This window comes from Lemur catta, chromosome 26, assembly GCF_020740605.2.
Source record: "Lemur catta isolate mLemCat1 chromosome 26, mLemCat1.pri, whole genome shotgun sequence".
Classification (NCBI taxonomy): Eukaryota; Metazoa; Chordata; class Mammalia; order Primates; family Lemuridae; genus Lemur; species Lemur catta.
In genome coordinates, this window is record NC_059153.1 from 84,543 (window position 1) to 104,711 (window position 20,169).

Sequence of the window (20,169 nt, forward strand, 5' to 3'; positions counted from 1 at the left end):
GCTGCCATTTGCCCAAGGCCCCTGCGCGCTCTCCTCCGCCCCCTCCCGTGAAGAGTTTGCAATCAGCGGAAGAAACGAGGCAGGGGTGTGTGCTTTTTCCCTAAAACAGAATTACGTGGTTTTGTTTTTTTTTTTTTAAACCACACTAGCAGTTAAAAAAAAAAACAAAAAAACAACCTCAAACGACGACAGCTGAAACTCACTGGCCGGCCTAGGAAGGTAAGCAGCTGGCTGTGCTCCTGAGAGACTCTCTGAGTTTAGGTTTTTCCTTTTAGTTTCTTTGACTCCTGTTTCCGTAGGCTGTGAGTGTCCCAGAGGCTGACTCAGGGGAAGGGGCTACCGAGGACCGGAGAAGTCCCCTAATGTGTTGGTGCTTCCCTCAGCCGGGAGGGAAAGCTGTTCCTCTAAGCACAGAGAGTCCCCCCCGGTCGTGCCTGGTCACCTTTGTCTCCAACCCGGTGTCCCCAGCCCGAGGGGACACGGTCCTGCCCGGTGGGGGCCGCGGCCGCAGGGAAGCCAGCCCTCTGTGTGCCGCGCAGGAATGTCTTTTCTTTTTCTTTTTTTTTTTGAGACACAGTCTCACTTTGTCGCCCGGGCTAGAGAGAGTGCCGTGGTGTCAGCCCAGCTCACAGCAGCCTCCAACTCCTGGCCTCGAGCGATCCTCCCGCCTCGGCCTCCCAGAGTGCTGGGATGACAGGCGTGAGCCACCGAGCCCGGCCTACACTATTTTTTTAATTGCTAAACTATGAGGACACTTGGCTGTATCTAATAAGACCCAGAGTTAAGGAAGGTATGTTTTAACTGTTTTCGTTTTTAATGGCGGGCTAATATTGCACATATTAATATTTACTCGAAAGGAAGGATGCTGTCAAGTGGAAGAAGGGACATGACGAATGAAAGTATCTGATGAGACAAAAGGGAATTGGTTCAAGCCTACAGAGGAGGCATCAGCCTTTCAGAGTCGTGCTTCTGATTGTTGCCGTGGCTGTCTTTGTTGCCGTCACCAGAGCAGGTAACATTTATCGGATATTTACTATATGCCAGGCTCTCTGCTATAGGCTCTATATCCATTTTTTCATTTAAATTTTCAAAATTGTTCCTCAAGAAATATTTACTGAGCACGTGCTATGTGCCAGATACGGTTCTGATGAGTACTGAGAAGAAAAAGCCAGATCAGGAGAGAGGGGGAGGGGGAGCCAGGAGTAGGGGTGCTAGTGTCTTAGGAAACATTCTTATGGGAAGAAGCTGACAATACAGGATAAATGAGTAAAATAATTCATGGCGGGAGGAGGGGACACTTTAGATGTTCAAGGAAGGCCTAGGGAGGTGAACTTTGAGGCAAAACTTATGTGAGGAGGATAAGAGAGAGGGCGTACCAGACAGGGTGAACCCATGCTTGTCCGAGTTTGTCCTGTGTCTGAGACACAGAAGGAAGAAGGCCCCAGTGGCTGGAGCATTTGGGGCAATGGAGAAAGGGGGGCGAGGCCAGATCCTGTGGGGACTTGTGGGCTGTGATAAAACATTTGGATCTTATTCTCATGGCGAGAGGAAGCCTGGGGAGGGTTTTAAGCAAGGGAGTAAAAAGGGATTTATTAATTCTTTCAAACAAGAATTTCTTTATTTCACTATGAAAACAGAAGCTTCCAGAAGAGACTCTGCACTAGCTCCTGTCAACCTATCTATCCACCCACCTGTGCCTGTGCCCACATACCTGCATTCCAGGTTGTGTCTAGATGAACAACCGTTATCCCCTCTGAAGATCTCTCCATGTGTACACTAGATCCTTCCCCTCCTTACTCCTCTCTGTTCTGCCTCGGCATCTTCTCCTGCTCTCAGAAGCCAGTCTCAGCAGCAAACGTCTGGCGCACTTTCTCCCGTCTTAGATATCTAATAGATACTCTAAACTTAAAATGTCCAACACGGATTCATAATCTCCTTCTCACCAACTGCTTGCTCGGCAGCTTTCTTCATCTCAATTGAGGGCAAGTCCATCATCCTTCCAGGTATCCAGTCATGCTGCTCAACTTCTTTTCTCTCAAAGTCTGCATTCAACGTACCTGAAAATTCTGTGGGGCTACCTTGAGAATATTCCAGAACATGACCGTTTGTCACAACTTATGCTAGACACCTGGTCCAAAATACCATCATCTGACACTGAACTCATCTCTGTTTCTACCTTTTCCCAGCCCCCACTGCCAGTCTATTCTCAACCTAGCAATTTGAGGGAGGCTTTAAAAAATGTAAGTTGGGTCATACCACTCCTCTCTGAAGACCCCCAAAGCCTCCCCTGCACCCTCTGATTCTCTAAGAATAAACCCAAATTTTTCATTTGTCTCCCAAGCCTTACGTGATCTTGTTCCTTATTAGCACTCTGGCCTTACACGCCAGCCACACTGGCCTCTTGGCAGTTTTTTTTTTCCTTTTAATTTCTCCTCTCTTTTGAAGAATAATTTTGCCAGATATATAATTCTAGGTTGGTGGGGTTTTTTTTTTCCCAATACTTTAAATATTTCACTCTACTCATTTTTGCTTGCATGATTTCTAACAAAGTAGTCAGCTGTAATTCTTTTCATTTTCTTTTAGAAATATATGTATATTTTTAAAAGTAGAGATGGGGTCTCACTGTGGTGCCCAGGCTAGTTTCAAACTCCCGGCCTCCAGTGATCCTCCCATGTCAGCCTTCCAAAGCGCTGGGATTACAGGTGTGAGCCTGGCAGTTTCTTGAATCCTATACAGACTCCCTCTTAAGGCCTGTGCTGGCTGTTCTTTCTGGCTGGTAGGCAATTACCCCAGTACGCATGTTTCCTCCTTCCCATTGAATCCAATATCTGGTTAAATGTCATCTTCTCAGAGCTTTTTCTGCATAAAACTCCCTTGTCTGTTACTTCTGTTCCTTTGATCTTCTTCTTTTTAAATATCACTTATAACTTTTAGACATAGTATGTATGAATTTATGTACATATTATCTGCCTCCTCTCACTAAAGTGTCAACTCTATGAGGTCAGCAACATAGTTTTGTTTACTCCTTATCCACTGCACCTAGAAAGATGCTTGGCACAGAATAAACATTCAGTTAAAATACTTATTGGCATAATAAGTATTAATAAATACTTATTGGCATAATTTCTGGAAAGATACATGGAATACATCTAGCTTCCTTTGTCGAGGAGGACTGAGTTGGAAATAGATTTACCTTTCATTGTATACTATTTCATAATTGACATTTTAACCATATAAAATTAGTTTCTCTCAACTTAAAGAAATTAGTTAATAAATAAAAACAGTATATAAAATAGAGTGTTTTCAGATTTGTTTTGTTATCCAAATGTGAGCTAGTATATGCTACCCTTTTTGTGGCTGTATTGTGAAGATGTTGGGCTGTAGCTAATAAGATAATCTAGAGTTAAGGAAGGTATGCTTTAATTTAAATTGAGTGGTCGGGGCAGGCACAAAGATTACATAACTTATCTGAAGTTATGGAATTTTTGGAAAGAGATGCTCTTACCTGAAAGATTAATGAATACGTATGATCGAAAAGTTCAAGAATTACAATAAAATTCACAGTGATAAATAAATCTTCTCACATTTAACCCCTAAGGTGCCAGTTTGCCTCCCTGTAGGCAACTGTGTCATTTCCTAAAGGGTTCTCCTCAAAATAATCTATAGATATGCACATATATGCATCTTTTTCTATATTTCATATCTTTTTACATAAATAGGTACCTGCTATGCATACTGTAGTGCACTTTGCTTAAAATGTGATCTTTATTTTAATATTTTCATTTTATTTATTAAAATAAATGAAATTTACTAAATTTTATTAAAATTTTAATATTTTCATTCAGTTCAAGAAGGAAAAGTGAATTTCTGAGGCACGTTAATTGCACACACTTCCATGTTTATGTTTCAACTGCTGTTTTTTCCCCACAAACGGTATTATTTATGCTGAAGCTGCAGAGGGCAGTGTAGTCCTTCCAAAAGCATGGTGTGTCCTTGGATAGTGTTTTGAAGGTCTTGAATGTGGTGCAAATTTTAGAATTTGGAGAAGCTCCTGGTATTAAAACAAATGCATCAGTTCAAATTATTCACCCATGCTCTTTTATGCATTTCATATAAAATTATTTGCAATATGTTTGTATTAAATATCATGCCATCACCTTCCATAGGAGTAATTTTTGCTTAATAGATACAATGCTTATTTCAAAGGTCATTTTTAGCTCCAATAAGTTTAGGATGTCTTCATTAAAGAAAAACTTGAATTGTTAAGAGAGTAGATTTTACGTGTTCTCACCACAAAAAAGTATATGAGGTAATGCATACGTTAGTTTGATTTAGCCATTCCACAATATATACATATTGTAAAGCATGTTGCACACCGTAAACGTATGCAATTTTGTCAACTAAAAAAATAAATAATAACATTTAAAAAAGGAATTTCAAATTGAGGATGGATGAGTGTAAAATTGAATATGGATGCGTGAGGGCTAAGAAAAGTCATCTGTGTTACAGAAAACGTCTAAGGTAGTCACAGTGTGGCAGAGAATGATGGCAGTCCACCAAATCCATTCTCCTTTCTGGCAAGAAACCAAGACTGCGTTGTTAGCCTTGCAGTTAGTGTCTTGCAGTGAGGGGCCACCGCTAGGCCTAGATAAGAAAAACTTCACAGGTGCATTTTTCCTCGCTTGTCATTGGTGAGCATCTTTTCCTCTTTTCCTCTTTGACGATTCCAAACCTTCACCACTCTCCTCAAGCCCAGGTTTCCTTCTCATTTTTACTGAGAAAGCAGGGCCATCAGGCAAGATGTCTCCACTCCTAGCTTTCCCACCCTCCCTCCTGCACCCCTGCCGATCTACATCCCCACCAATTCTTCCCTCTTTTGGGGCACTTGCGGAGTGAAGTATTCATTGGCTTTGAAGTGTGTCCTTCCGCTTACACCCTTGGTTGCTTCCTCTCCAGTCTCCTCCAGGATTCTGATCCAGCAATTATTTGCTCTCTATTTCAGAAAAATGCTAGAAAACAACAAAAAGTAAAAATAATTTGTAATTCCATTACTTAGAACAATTATCTAAAGTTGTTAAGTGAACATTTCTTCTATCACCCACTCATCAAATTTCATCTTCCCAAAGGTGACCTATGTTAAGTTCTTTTCTGACATTTTCTTGAGTGTATGCAGGAAATCTATATGTATAAATAACCACACACTTTTATGTTTCCAAGAATGGAGTCATTATGTGCTTACTGAGCTCAAATTTGCTTTTTACACTAACAAGTCAATATGTAGATTTGTCTTTTATATTGGTTGCATAATATTCAATTATATGGTGGCATTGTAGTTTATTCAGTCATTTCTTTATGTATATTTAGATTGTTTCCAATTTTTCAATATTGCTTATAATACAAAAATCCATCCACACATATCTTATATACCTTTACACACTTAAGCTTTTATTTTCATAAACTGCATTGCTAGAAGTCGAAATGCTGGTGCAAATGATGTGCTTGTTTTGAATTATAGCAAGTACTACCAATTACTTCTCAAATAATTTGTACCAATTATACCACAACCAAGAATATGTAAATGTCTACTTCTCCATTTCTTTACCATCACTGGATATTATCAATATTTTTAGTTTTTGTCAACTTTAAGAGGAAGAAAGATATTTATTATTACTTTGTGTTAGGTTGGTGCAAAAGTAATTGTGGTTTTAGCATTGTTGACATTTGTCATTTGATATTGGAATACATTAAATAAATGTGGTTATGTTTTACATTATTTTAATCCGCATTTCTCACTTTATGTTTTTTTGCTAAGGACTTACTGTTTGCTGTTTATGTTATATTTATTTTAGACTATGGAAATGATGTTATACAAAAAGCAAATTCAAGTGATTTTCTTATTCAAGTTCACAATGGGTCGTAAAGCAGTGGAGACAACTCGCAACATCAGCAACACATTTGGCCCAGAAACTGCTAAGGAATGTACAGTGCAGTGGTGGTTCAAGAAGTTTTGCAACGGGCCGGGCGCAGTGGCTCACGCCTATAATCCTAGCACTCTGGGAGGCCTAGGCAGGTGGATCGTTTGAGCTCAGGAGTTCGAGACCAGCCTGAGCAAGGGCGAGACCCCGTCTCTACTCAAAATAGAAAACAATTGTATGGGCAACTAAAAATATATACAGAAAAAATTAGCCGGGCATGGTGGCGCATGCCTGTAGTCCCAGCTACTCGGGAGGCTGAGGCAGGAGGATCGCTTGAGCCCAGGAGTTTGAGGTTGCTGTGAGCTAGGCTAATGCCATGGCACTCTAGCCCGGGTGACAGAGTGAGACTCTGTCTCAAAAAAAAAAAAAAAGAAAGAAAGAAAAAAAGAAAATTAATTATTCCTATAAACTGGCAAACTTGAAGAGTATGTGAAAGTGAATTGTTCCTTTCCTGTTAGAAAGTTTCAAAATCTTGTCATATAATAATCCATACACAAAGGCAAGGGATATCTGGATAGATCCTGGCAGTGAGAAAAAGTGTGCTTCTAATTACTGTAATAGAACTTTCCATTTGAACTGGACTATGTTTTGAAGAGATTATCTAAATCCATTTATGCCATATGGCCATAGTGACTGACTCTTCAAAATAATCTTTATGACCTGCATTAAAAATCTGACTCCTGTTTTTGCTAAGGGAGGCTCAATTAAATGACCAAGATATCGTTATTTTAAAAATGCCAGAAACCCAAATAAACTAGTTTTCAAAGGGGGAATTTACTGAATCATGCACATAACTAAGAAGTCCAAGAGAGTGGGATTGTCTTTAGAAATGAGAAACACTATGGATTCAAAGAATGATATTTTTTCCTTGCTGTCTCTCCAGTTTCTCTCTCCTCTGTTTCTTGGTTCTGTTTCTCTTTGGTGTGTTTGCTTCCTCTAACAGACAGGCTTTCTCCACGTGTTGGAGAAAATGTAGCATAGCCACAGAGATCTTCAGGGTCGTATCATCCCAGTCTCACGAGCTATGACTAAGAAAAGAAATGGTATCCATGTCTGTCATCAGAATGATTCTGATTGGCCTGGATCGGGTAAACTGCCAGCTCTTGGGCCAACTCTACGGTCAAGGGTCTGAGGTGCTTGGTGGTTGGGAGTGTAGTGGGATGTCATAGCTGGTGGTCTGCACTGAGAACAGAGTAAATCTAAGTTAGCCAAGTTGGCCATGTTGGGATCAAACCCGTGAAACCATTAGCTCGAGGTTCTCACTCAATAACACTAAACATTTTTTATGTTAAATTTCTGTGTGTATTCTGATGGTATTGATAAAGAACTTTGAAAATGCATGTCTAAATGACTCTGCTATTTTGGGGGCGACGCTGAGGTAAAATCACTCTGCTTCCTCCACCTTACCCATGACTTTCGGAGGCCTTCCTTTTAGCACATTTAAAAGCATTGTTATTAAGAGTGGATTAGCTATGACATTTGGAAATGTCAGGGATAATTTTGGCTATGAGAACACTGGCCAAAGCATCTTACCTATACAGACTCCTATTTATTGAGGGCTTGAGTGTTCATGACATTGCTAGGCACCTCCTCTTTGTCCTGTTTCAGCAAATAGGTTTTAGCACTGAAACAATTCACTCCATACAAAGCAATTGTCGTTAGAAAATGTCACTGCATAAATTGTAGGATAAAAAAAGCAGAGAGATCTGATTAGTGGCTGATTTAGGGGACAAGAGCTCATCCCAAGTAGAGCAGAGTATCAGGAATCAAGAACTCATACTCTGTTTTTAAAATCTGTTAAGGTAATCTTATTAGAAGAATTTATTTGAACAAGAGGAATGGTTGGTAGGATTTTCCAAAATTCCACAGATACTCAGTAGGAAGAGAAACACTTATAACTTTTGTTTAAAAGTAGTTAATAGTTTTGTTTTATGCAATTGTTACATTCCTGAATATAGGTATAGATTGAATTAATTAGTAACTAATATTTCTTGACTACTTCTAGAGACCAGATTCTATGCCAACTCCTTTACAAATTTAGTATTATTAAAATTCTTGTAACAGTCTTATCTGTACTATAATCATTCTCATTGTACAAATGTGGGACTCTGGGGCAAGTTTTGTAAATTTCACGTCACCCTGCTAAAGTGGAAATAAGTTCATACCCAGATCTGCCTGACTCAGTTTATCATATATTAAGCAAGCTTGCTAAACTTTGTATATCCTTATCTGGGATGCTTTTGTAAGGCAGGCATGTTATTATTCATGTGGTTTGCTGCTCAATGAAATTAAATAGAATTGAAACCAATTGTTGATGTAGGTCACACCTATAAAATTTGTATCTTGATATGATCCAAGAAGTATAATAGTAGCTAGATGTTGGCTCTTTCCTTTTTCTTCAAGGTTTATTATTCTTTGACTTAAGCCTGCTCAGAGAGGAGCTGAGTTTGGAATGATGCTCTGGAGATGTATTAAAATTCCACTGGAGTTAAGGTTGCCAGTTAGCAAATAAAAATGCAGTTACATTTGAGTTGTTGTTTATCTTAAATTCAAATTTAATTGGACATCTTTTATCTGGCAACCCTAATTTGAGTTCCTCCAACTTGAATCTCTTTGATGTTTGCTTTTGTTCCTCTCCAATTCTATTTTCCTTTATCGGTTTTTTTTTTTAAATTTCAGAATATTATGGGGGTACAAACATTTTGGTTACGCATATTGCCTTTGCACCACCCAAGCCAGAGCCACAAGTATGCCCATCCCCCAGACGGCAAGCTCTGCGTGCATTTGTTGTGAATTTGCCCATCCCCCACCCCCTCCCACCTGCCTGGCACCCAGTGAATGTTACTTTCCCTTTATTGGTATTATTTTGTTACCCTATCACTTTCAGACTAGGCCTGTAGGTTGAGTTCATCATCAGCCAGCATCTTCCACTGTGATTTCTTATTTCAAACTTTATTCTCTGGCTTATACTCTGACTTGAATTTTTTCAGGTAAAGCATTTACTTTTTTTATTGTTCTTTGACAATTATCCACAATACAGAAATCTGACACAGAAAACAGGGAAAGCAGAACAGGAAAGAATAAGAAATATTTATTAAAAGACAAGTAATAAAAATGTGCTCATGTGTAACTTATACGTATATTATTAAAACTCAACAGTAATCTGTGCAATGATCTAGAATTTAGACTAAGAAGGTTTCTGGATAGAGGACTACTTATCACTGATATTGCTTAGAATGACTTGCATACTTTGATAATAAAAAGAAGATTAATTTTAACTCAGTTTTATCATTGTTTTTAAATTATCCACAGCAAGGCACTTCCTAATTCTATTGCCCTGCTCTTGGTAATATTTGAGCAATTCACAGTTAACGTATATTTAATCATTGTGATGAATAAATTAGCTGATAGAATGGGAATACCCAAAATGTCTTTTCTAACATGTTTTAAAGTGGTTTCTGTCCAAGGTTTTTTGGGTTGTGTGTTTTGTTTTTTTTTATTTAACCTAGCCTAGAGGACTTGAGACTGATTGTTCAATTCCATTAAAAACATTAGTTCCACAGGTTGAGTTGGGATTGTATGTGATGGAAGGGAAGAGCCCATGGGGTAAAGGAAAGTCTTTCTGGCTTATTTTCTATTTATTTAATCATGGAGACTTGAAACTGCATTTCACCTTCTTCATAATGATTTCCTTCGCCATTGGTTGATAACATCAAAATATATAATGTTGGTAAAAGCAGTCATATTATTTTCCTGTATTCTTTAAGTTACTATTATGGAAATACAGTGTACTTTTTGTTTCTTAACGCTGATCATTTGGGAGAATTTGTCTGCTGTGAAACAGAATCATAAAAATTATTTTGCTCTTACTATAGATGTTAGAGGGAAATTATTTTCATTTTTCCTTTTCCAGCCCTATTTTTATCATGAAAAGAGAAGGTATTTAATCATTTTCCTATATTTTCTGCCATTCTATCTGTTGAATATATAACCTTGGGAAGGATTTGGTAATTCAATTGTCCCCCATCATATCACTCAGAAACCCTGCCTGCCAGGGTGCCAGGACACTGATACCTGCCCATGTTTTTCTTGCTTATTAGCCTGTCTGCTCTACTCAGCTTCCTCTACCCTGCAGGGCCCCATCTGCAGTTTTAACAATATTGATGATTCATTCTACAGAGAATAGTTTAAACTGCAAAGCAGAACCTGAAACTGAGCCATAGAGTGGCCGTATGCTCAGAGACAGCTCTACGGCCGAGAAAGAAATGTTTTCCTGAAAATATTTCTATTACCTTGCTGAAAGATCGTCTGGAAGGTCCTGCTGTAAGTGGTCTTGGAGGGCCATAGTAATAAGTTAGATGACTGTAAACTTGCAATAAAAATGACCCAGTTTAGGCTCTCATAGTAACTGCATGTTAGATATCAGGAAAGTGGAGTGTTTCTCACACTCAAAAAGGGAGAGCCTTTTGCTTTTCTATATAATTTGTTACCTTTTTCATCTGGAACTCTTTTTTGTGCTTTTTGCTGTTACTTTATCACTGTGTATGGCAATATGAGTATTTGCAGTGATAGCAATAAAAGAGAGCACTGAATTTGAAGCTATTTCCCCTATTTATGAATCACGTGATCTGGGAAATCGCTTATTTTTTGAAATTTTAGTTTCTTCATTTGTAAAATTCTCCTTCTTAGAAATGGTTGTGAAGATTAAACAAGACAACATGTGAAAGTATCTGGCACAAAGCATCAAAGTAGTGTGGTGTCAGAAATAACAGTATCAGGTCACGAGAATTCCCTGAGTCTGTGGAGCGTCTCTATTCACAGCTGCCTGACGTGCCATACTGCAATTATTGGATATTTAAAGGCCAAAGGGTAAAAACTTACCTGTGCTTGATAAATGTCTCAAGTGTGTAGTCGCTTGTGTAGTTTAAACTTTAAAACAAATTTACTTTAGGTAGCTAAAATAAGGTAATTATATCTTAGGTCTTTTTTAAACTAACATGGACAAAATTATTTATTTAGTGTTAAATTTTTTAAACACATTTAGGAAGAATTTGTCTCTAACGACTTATTTTTAAAAAATAGGAGGAAAAGTGGGACGTGTTGATTATACAAAATAATTAAAAAGACGATATAATATTAGCATTGGTGATTATGTCAATTCTCCCCCAAATAAGTCTGTTTCTGACAGCACCTTTATTCCACTCTTGTTTTTATTTATGCTCTATTGTCATAAATTATGAATTGTGAAAGTAAAATAGATATTACTAAAAAACTCACTGAATTCATTAACATGATTTTCATATTTTAATTTAAAATAGTTGTAAAGTTATGACAGTTATTGGATATGCTTATAAACTATTAAATAAAACATTTTTTAATTCCATGGCACTAAAAAGTCATTTTTTTCATGTTGGGAATAAAAATTTACCAATATTCTTAAAATGCTATCATTTAATGACACAGTTTTTTTTATTGTGTCTTTTAGACATTTTATGACTCTAACCCCACTGCCACCATCATTGTTGGATCTTCTCATTCTTATTGGTCCCTTACCCCGATCCTTTAAATGATAACGCTACTGTTTTCTCTTCCTAGAGTCTTTCTGCTCCAATCATTGCTCCACAAGATAGTCATAGTCAGTTATTTTTTTTTTAAAAAAGAGATCATGTCAATTCTTTCTTTAATACCATTGCATGTTTTCTAGGACCGAGGAACAATAGTCTAAAGCTTTTCCTAATCATCCCCAACTTCTACTGCTGATGGATCCCCAGCACCTAGTGTCTAGTATGGATAAAGCACTCAGTGACTTTCTGATTAGTAAATGAATAAAGCTCTCATTTCAGGTTTCTTCTCCTGCCTCCCTGTCCTCTGTCCTTTCTGATGCTCACATCTTGCTTTGCTTTGAACATGCCATGCTTGCTCATTCTGCAGTGCCAAGTGTATTTAGGCCTGCAGAGATGGCTTAAATAAAATAGATCAAGGAGATTTTTTTCTCTGAGACTCACAGGAATGCATTCTGGCCATAATCAAAATTGGCATAGTTACTCATTACAAAACAAGGGACTCATATAGGAACTGATGAAAGTATCAGGCTGTTTATAACTGGAGCTTTATTTTAATCCTGTCGGTCTTGATTAATTTTATGATTCTAGAAGAACAAATGCAGTAAATGAAATAGTTCTGCTTCATAATAATGAGCTGAAATTATTTCTCTCACAAGAGAAATTCCACAATGTTCTGGAAGAAATTATTTGGAGAGAAGAGGAATGTGAGGGTATGAGCAGTTTTGAGAGAGAAGTGAGTATTGAGAAAAAACTGTAGGAACTGAGCAAGCTCTTCTGTTAGGAGAACCTTTTACTTCCTGGAATGAGCTAATCACAGCTATGCACCTGGGGAGAGCAGGATAACAGGGGGAGGCCTGGCTGGACCCTGAGGTGCAGGACGGAGCCATCGAGAGTGAAAATGGAGGGTGTACAGCGCAACAGGGGAAGGAAGGCCCAACACGAATAACAACTCCAGACAGTGAGCTGTGCATGGTATATTCTTACGTAGTATATGTCATAGGGTCAGAGTTACTAAAGGGATTAAAAATAAAGGAAAAATGAGAATAATGATTCCAAAGAGTGTTTTGTTTTCTATTAAGATAGAGATATATTGGTTGGACTCTAAACAATAGTCCAACAGTCAGTTGTGCCCTGACCACTAAACTACTAAGGATTAGTATCTCCTATTTTGTGCCCCTAAGTTTAGTATCTGTTTTTTTTTATTCTAAAGAAAACTTTAATGAAAGCATCTCCACTGATTTTTCAGCATTAAGAGGTATTCATTAAGTAAATATTTTTATTGTGGTAAGAACACTTAATATGAGATAGACATTCTTTTTTTTTAATTTCAGCATATTACGGGGGTAAAAATGTTTAGATTACATATATTGCCTTTGCCCCACCCGAGTCAGAGCTTTAAGAGTGTCCATCCCCCAGATGGTGGGCACTGCCCACATTAGGTGTAAATATACCCATCCCTTCCTCCCCCTCCCACCTGCCCGACACCCGATGAATGTTATTACTATATGTGCACTGAAGTGTTGATCAGTTAATATCAATTTGATGGTGAATACATGTGGTGCTTGTTTTTCCATACTTCACTTAGTAGAAGGCTCTAGCTCTATCCAGAATAATATAAGAGGTGCTAGATCGCCATTGTTTTTTGTGGCTGGGTACACTCTATAGACATTCTTAACAAAATTTTAAATGCACTCTATACTACTCTTAACTATATGCACAATGTTGTACAACATATCTGTAAAACTTATTCATCTTCTGTAAATGAAACTTTATATCTGTTAAATAGCAACTCCCATTTCCTCCTTTTCTCAGACCCTGGCAACCACCATTCTACTCTCTGCTTCTAAGTTCCACAATTTTAGATGCCTCATATAAGCTGAATCATAAAATATTTGTCCATCTGTGACTGGATTATTTCACTTAGCATAATGTCCTCAAGGTTCATGTATGTTGTAGTATATGTCAGGATTTCTTTCTTTTTAAGGCTTAATAATATTCCATTTTATGTCTATACCACATTTTCTTTATCCCTTTATCTGTCACTGGACATTTAGGTTTTCCCACATTTTGAATACTGTGAATGATGGTGCCATGAACACAGGAATGCAAATAAGTTTTTGAGATCCCAATTTCAATTCTTTTGGATAAAAGCCCAGAAGTGGAATTTCTAGATCACATGGTAGTTCTATTTTTAATTTTTGAGTACCTTTCATTCCTTTTATTCCTTAGTATTTAGCTATATTTGTCAAGATTTGCATTTTAGCATCAATTCTTTGAATATACAAAGATATTTTTAAGTATACAAAATTTTCCTTGGGGTGCCTGGCTTCTGGTCCTAGTACCCAACATTTTTAAGTCAGTTTCTCTTGCCAGGAGTCCTCACGCTGCTCTTCACTGATCCAGAGTCCATAGGACCCCCCACTGTTGTACTTAGTTTCTCCTTCCCAAGTTCAGATTCTCAGTCTTTTTGGGTGCTCAGAATTTGTTGTCACCATGACTGCATATTCTGAAATCAATTAATTCAATCATGCATCCTGCCAACTGTCTCCACTCACTACACTTGAATATCCAGGAAGTTATGGCGCTTTGCTAAATAAAGGGTCATGTACTTTTGGGCTTTATTGCCTTTGGGGAGCACAAAGCTAGAGCTTTAAATGTTTTCGTGCTTTCCCTTAGCCTGGCGTGTAAACACATGCTCAGGGGTTGAATTCATTAAAAGATTGTCCATGCAGATCCACTCTCAGGCTGTTTGGAGATTGGTGGAAGAGGGAACTCAGTAAGTGATATCTCTGGTAGAGGGGAGAACTGTGATTTAGAACATAGGAAATATTCTGATAACTTTTTATTCATGCACTAGGATACTTTTCCCTTTCCAGTACATTTTTAGAATAAACTGTGGGTATCTTGTTATAAATTGAGAAGAACAAATCAATGATAACAAAATGTATAGTTAATTAAAAGAGATCTTTACCTCATCCTCTTCACGTTTCAAGACCAGGCAGAGGTTCAAGCTGTCTAGGGGGAGACTGGACTGGTCATCATTGCCTGTGTGACTTGTCAGACTCCTAGGAGTTCCCTTATGCTATATGCAGCGCCTTTGTGAATGTAACATTGTATCTAGACGGCAGTTATGTTAAATTCCCTAACTGTGATATCATCTGCCTGTCACTAGGCAGCTATTCTAGCCTGTAAAACCCACAGCAATTGTTTTGCATGCTTACAACTCAGGGATAACAATAATCTTGGGGGGGAAAAATGAAGGTATTTCCTGTGAGTTCAGTTAAAACAGAATACTCACTCTTTTCCTCAGAATAATGCCTTTACAATTTTTATTACTTATGCAGAAAGTGCTTATTAGGGGAAATATGGTTAACACGGAAAAATAAATGGAAAATTGTAACCTGTAATTCTAATAACCAAAGACATCTATATAACATTAGGTATTTTTTTTTTCTGAAGGCATCTATAACAGACATTTGCCATTCTTACTGAACACCTAGCATCTGTGTCTGAGGTATTTCCACCTTATGAGGCAGATCCTTCCTCTTATTTTATAAGCAGAAAACCCAAAGCTCTTTTTCAGCTGGCCTTCAAGCTACGAGCGAGTGCATTAGCTTAGGCTACACCAGTTTGCTACAGCCACTCTGGGCTTTGGATTGAAATCTGAAGCAAAGCAGCCCGAACACGGGAGAATCCATTCTAGCACCCACAGCCAATCTCCGGAAGCAGAAGAAACAGCAGCAATTCTGGCAGCAAAATCAGGTTGCTGAAAGTTTTGCAGGTAACAGTGAGTGTGCCCGTCGGTTCTGGTGGCAGTGTAGCTCCGTTAGTGGTTGTGGACTGTCGTTTGTGTGCTGGCAGTGACTGTGTGGCCCTAGGCCTGTTCTAGCTCTCAGAAGCTAGTTACCTATTTTATAAAATTAATTTTGACTAAGATTACCTGAATTAGTTTATATTGCTTACAACTAAAAACGTTGAATCAATGGATTATTGTTTATTATCTGGTTAGAATCCTATTTCAACTTGCTTGTGAGTCTGGGGTAAATTCTACCAATGGACTAGGATTTTCTGAAGGAAATATTTATGTCAAATTTCAAGATCTTGTCCATAATAAGAGAAAACATTAATAAGAAAAATTTCAGTTGCATTTGTAAAGAAAGGAACTGATTATTCCACTTCTTGTAAGTTCCTCATTAAGGTCTGTTCAACCAACTGTCGTGCTTGCTGGTTTGATGATTTTTTTCCCCTTAGGGCTACTTTAACAATATAGATTGTTAATACACTAATGAGACTTTTGCTCCATAAAAATCCCCATTTTTAAAAAATGAGTTTATTGATATGTAATTTATACACGTTTAAAGTGTTGGATCAGTGGTTTTTAGTAGATTTACAGAGTTGTGCAGCCAACACAATAATCTCATTTTAGATCATTATCATCATCTGAAAAAGGAGCCGATGACCTGTTAACAGTCACTACCCTTTCCGCCCCTTCGCCTCCCCTCCAGCACAGACAGCCAGGCAGCCACAAATCTACTTCCTTTCTCTGTCGCTTTACCTATTCTGTCCATTTCTTGTCATTGGAATTTTATACAGTATGTGGTCTTTCATGGCCAGCTTCTTTGACTTAGCATAAGGGTTTTGAGATTCATCTATGTTGTGGCACAAATCAATATTTAATTTCTTATTATAGATTGCCAAATAATATTTGACTTGATTGAAATTCTATGAATTATACGTTTTCTCATCCATTCATCAGTGGATAGGCATCTGGGTTGTTTCCACTTTTTTGTCTATTATGAATAACGCTGCTGTGAACGTCTGTGTACAAGTTGTGTGTATACCTATGTGTTCATTTCTCTTGGGTAGATACCTAGGAGTAGAAAATCTGGGGTCCTGTGGTAACATATTGTGTTTAACACATTGAGGAATTGCTGAACTGTTTGCCACTGTGGCTGTACCATTTTATGCTCAATTGAATTCCAATTTATCCACATTCAATTAATTCAGTGTATCCACATTCTTGCCAAACTGTGTTATTGTCTTTCCTTTGGATTGTAGCTATCCTAGGGGAGGTGAAGTGGTATCTCCTTGTGGTTTTGATTTGCATTTCCCTAATTGCTCCAATGATTATGGAGGCTGGAAAGCCCCACGATCTGCTGTCTGCAGACTGGAGACGCAGGAGAGAAAGTTGTGTACAGCAGTCCCCACTTTATTCACGGTTTTGATTTCCATAGTTTCTATATATGTATGTTAGGTCCAGTTGGTTCGTACCTCTGTAGATGTTCTGTGCATTATTGAAGGGAGGGGGCATTGAAGTCTTCAACTATTACTGTAGAAAGCTATTTCCCTCTTCATTTCTGTCAATTTTGGTTTTATATATTTTGGGGTTCTGTTAAGTGCTTATATAGTTACAATTTTATATCTTCTTGATGAATTGGGTCTTTAATAGATATATTAAAATATAATGTCCTTTGTCTCTTGTAATAGTTTTTGACTTAAAGTCTATTTTGTCTGTCAGAATAGCTTCCTCAGTTCTCTTTGTGTTACTATATTAAATGAAATATATTCTATCCTATTTGTTTCTCTGGATCTAAAGTGAGTCTTTTGTAGAAAGCATATAATTGGGTCACTGTTTTTCCTATTCATTATGCCAGTCTCTGTGTTTTGGTTGGAGAGTTTAAATGTACATAAGTAAGAAAGGGTTTACTTCTGCCATTTTGCAATTGTTTTCTATATATTTTATACCATTTTGGGTCAACAGATGTTAAAAGCCTGAAAGAAAAAAAGGGTATTTAGATACCCCAGAGAGGGATACCTCCAGCAAGCAGCAACATTATATAGTTCTGAGATAATAAAAAGGAAGAGGAGATACTGCCAGACTCTGGGGACTGAAAGGAAGGCCCCCAGTGGGCTGGTGTTGGGCATCTGAGAGGGCACCACAGGCCTACAGGCGAGGACATGGGGTGTGGTTGGTGATTTTATTGCCAAAGGGCACAGCGAAGTTGGTACTGTTACGTGGGAAGGTACACGTAAAGCTAGTACTTGGGGTGTAGATAGAAGATAGTGGTAGGTGTCAATGTTTGACGCTGCTGTCACGTTACTGACCAGAGCTGCTCTCCTTCGTTTTGATTTCCCTTTAGTGCCTCCCTCTGGTTACTTTATTGAGAATCAACTCTAGAGAGGGCATGGGGTCGAGACCATTGTAATAATCCAGGCAGCAGATGACTGTAACTTGGACCAGGTTTGTAGCAGTTGGTACAATGTGAAGCAGTAGAACATTGGATGTATTTTAAGAACTTGGAGGATTTCATGATGCTTGGATGTGTGGTGGGCTAGTTCTCTTTTCTTACTTTCTTTCTTTCCCTTTCTTCTTTTTCCATTTATGGTGAGTTGGTAGGGGATGCTTGGCTTGCATCTGAGTGGAGTTGAGACATTGGATCAGGGAACATGTCCTTGCAAGTGGTAGAAGTGTATGGGCAGTGGCCGGGCGTGGTAGCTCACGCCTGTAATCCTAGCACTCTGGGAGGCCGAGGCGGGAGGATTGCTGAGGCTAGGAGTTCGAGACCAGCTTGAGCAAGAGTGAGACCCCGTCTCTACTAAAAATAGAAAGAAATTATCTGGACAACTAAAAATATATAGAAAAAATTAGCCGGGCATGGTGGCGCATGCCTGTAGTCCCAGCTACTTGGGAGGCTGAGGCAGGAGGGTCACTTGAGCCCAGGAGTTTGAGGTTGTTGTGAGCTAGGCTGATGCCACGGCACTCTAGCCTGGGCAAAAAAAAAAAAAAAAAAAAAATCTACATCTTTCCGAAGAAGTGAGTTTAGTTTCACATGACCAAAGCCACTCCTGTTGACTGGCCATTTCTAACCCTTCACTTGTACTGTTTCCCCCCCACTCAGGGCTCAGAGCCAGAGAGCAAATTCCCAAAACACTCACATACAATACAGGAGATTTCATGGGAACTCCGGAAACAGCCCAGGGCTAAGCACTAGGAAGCTATAAGGTAATTTATGCCCCCCACAAAGGGCTTTGGATGGGGGCAGAATGGCAGGCAAGAAAGAGTTTCTCTGATATTCTTCCTTATGCACACAATAATATTAATGATAAGGGTTTTGAACATTTATTTTTTGTTTGGCTCTGCCCTTCTCATGCATTAGCTCATTTCATGCTCACATCTGCACTCTGAAAAAATTATTACTTTCCCTTTTTTACTGATGAGTTAAGTGAAGCTCAGAGCAAGAAACACTGGCCTGAAGTTCCCAACAAGCTGTTGGTGGAGCTCGGATTTCGACTCCAGTTTGTCAGTCCGAATAGCCCAGACACGCAGCTCTGAAGGGCTGTGCTCTGCCTCAGCTCCATGCCCCGCCCTGCACCACAGTTCACGTGCTGTCCACACAGAAGAGTTTTCTATTGTGGTTTGATGACTTTGCTCCCCAGACATGCTTTTTCTGAATCAAGGTAACTTAGGAAAACTAGACATTTTTATGAGGAAAAATAAGAAAGGAAGCACAACATAGTTTTTGAGGAATGGCTGGATGAGTGTGTTTAGAAAAAAGAGCCAATAGGAAAGTGCTAAGACTTCTTTTATTTTTAATATTATTTTTAATGTTTTTAAAGAATAAAATAGAAATTAAATCTGCCACATGTTGCCACATATGCAAATTCAGTATAATTACCACAACTTGAAAATATTTTATTCACTAGCTACAAATTTTATATATATACACTTATTTCTTATATATACAGATTTTCCACAAATATATATTACACCACACAATTAATGACCTTTTATGGCCCTACTGGATTTTATTCTCCATTCTTGCTTGGCCTTAAGGGAAATTATTTAAACCTTATTTTCCTAGATGGTCAGTGTCATGCTTGATTTTCTTAACTTTTGGCACAATATCAATGACAAGTGGGAACTCAAATTATTACTGTTAGGAGTATAAGAACTGTAATTCTCCTGACTTTGCATTTGATGGAATAGTTTACCAGGTGCTGACCAAAAATTTTCAGAGGAAATTTTGCATCAACAAAAATCAAATTAAAATTTTGAGCTGACCGCCATTCTTTCTTACGTTTATTTCATGTTTCATAGGTTTGTAGTAAGCTTCCTAGTGCTTTGTAACGGTGGAGGTCACTTTGAAGTTTGCTTGGAGCTCTGTTTCTAAGAGATTGGCAGGATCTGGAAAAGAATATGAATTCAGCTGCTGGGTCAGAAATGTCAGCCTCACGAAGGTGGAAGATGACACAACACAGCAGTGTTCTGAAGCTGCCAAAAAATAAAATATATTAGGTTGGATTCTGTAAGAATCACGTTTGCTTTAATTTTTTCCCACATAGGTAATTTCAATATCTTGCACTTTGCCCAGATGCAAAATAATGTAAATACAATGTTTATTGTTATTTAATTTTTTCTTTTCAAAAAGAGTATGCTTAAAAAGATGTAAGACTTTTTTATTCTTTCAGATTTCTCTCAAAATATTTTGGATTTTTCTGGTCCTAATCTAAATTCACAAAAAGTAGGATGCCTTAACCATCTGTCTAATATTCTGAATCAGTGTTTGCCTGCACTCAATGGAAAGATCCACATTGAACTTTAACACCAGAGGGTAGAGTGAATTTTGAAG

At 38.3% G+C, this 20,169-nt stretch overlaps 1 long non-coding RNA gene across 1 annotated transcript; it reads left to right on the forward strand.

Moving 5' to 3' along the window:
• Positions 1-74: 74 nt before the first annotated feature.
• Positions 75-19,668, forward strand: LOC123627678. Its single transcript, XR_006731420.1, has 3 exons — positions 75-219; positions 858-1,012; positions 19,638-19,668. It is a non-coding gene; the product is annotated as an uncharacterized LOC123627678 (long non-coding RNA).
• The last annotated feature ends 501 nt before the right edge of the window (positions 19,669-20,169 follow it).